We start from the raw sequence: 1097 nt of genomic DNA, 5'->3' as shown, positions 1-1097 counted from the left end.
CTCCCGCCTCGCCACCTCGCTGCCCCGCTGCCCCGCCGTCCCGCCGGCGGAGCGAGCCGCCCGCTCGGACAAAGACGCGCGGTCCCAACGGAAACATTCTGGGAGCGCGCCCCGAGCGCAGCTCCGGCCCCGAGCGAGGAGCGCATGAGTCCACTCCCCGCAGCCGGGAGGCTGTCCACGGGGCCGGGATCGCGCGCTGCCTGCCCGGAGGAGGCGCGGGCCCAGAGCATTAGCGGCCCGGCCGGCGCGGGGCCCTACCTGGTAGCGGTGTAGACCGGCGGCGAAGGCGGAGCGGCGAGGGCGAGGGGCCTGTGGTGGCGGAGTGGACGCGGTCTCGACTGTGGCTGCGCGTCGCGCCGCCGGGTTTTATAGGGCGCCGCCGCGGCCGCTCGAGCCATAAAAGGCAACTTTCGAAACGGCCAGCGCTGATTGGCCCCGCGCCGCTCACTCACCGGCCTCGCCGCACAGTGCAGCATTTTTTTACCCCCTCTCCCCTCCTTTTGCAAAAAAAAAAAAAGAGAGAGAGAGATGGACTGGTGGAGAGCGAGAGCGAGATTGAGGAAGAGGAGGAGGGAGAGAGTTTTGGCTTTGGGTGCTGGGCCCGCGGGTCGTAGGGTGCGAGCCCCGGGCCGCCGCCCAGCTGAGCAGTGCCCGGTCCGGCCCCGCGTGGCCAGGCCTGCACCCGGCCTGCCTGTCTCTCCGGGTCCCCCCACCCCGGGACCCTCCGGGTGTGGATGCCCCAGAGCAGTGAGCGACCCGGTGGGCAAGGGTCAGCACAGATGCGAGGGTGCCTGGTTGCTGTGGGCGCATACTTAAGGAACAATTGGGGAGAGAGGGGTGGGCAGCGAGTCATCCCCCTTGTCCACATTAGCTCCACTGCCCAGAAAGCCTGGATTACAGGGGGCCTCTGACTGGGGGTGCCGAGCTTGCTGAGTGGGGGTCTCCGTTTGCTATGGGGGCACATTACTACTCAAGAGACCTGGGACTGAGGCCTATGGTGTTTCATGGGGGAGTCAGGGGGGCCGGTGGCCATTTAACAGGGGCTTCAAGACCACAGTCCCCAGGGACAGGGCAGCCCCCCCCCCCCCCCGGGGGAC

At 68.6% G+C, this 1097-nt stretch overlaps 1 protein-coding gene across 1 annotated transcript in view; it reads right to left on the bottom strand.

Annotated features, from left to right (window-relative positions):
• ACTB (actin beta) overlaps nt 1-365 on the bottom strand; it is a 3315-nt gene extending 2950 nt beyond the window's left edge. Inside the window, exon 1 of the mRNA XM_024763452.1 lies at nt 259-365. The gene's annotated coding sequence lies outside the window, so the exon portion shown is untranslated. The remainder of the gene's footprint in view (nt 1-258) is intronic.
• Between the last annotated feature and the right edge of the window lie 732 nt (nt 366-1097).

Source organism: Neophocaena asiaeorientalis, unplaced genomic scaffold (genome assembly GCF_003031525.2).
Source record: "Neophocaena asiaeorientalis asiaeorientalis breed wild unplaced genomic scaffold, Neophocaena_asiaeorientalis_V1.1 scaffold223, whole genome shotgun sequence".
Classification (NCBI taxonomy): domain Eukaryota; kingdom Metazoa; phylum Chordata; class Mammalia; order Artiodactyla; family Phocoenidae; genus Neophocaena; species Neophocaena asiaeorientalis.
The sequence above is the reverse complement of the archived record's forward strand: the minus strand, read 5'-3'. Positions and strand labels throughout refer to the sequence as shown.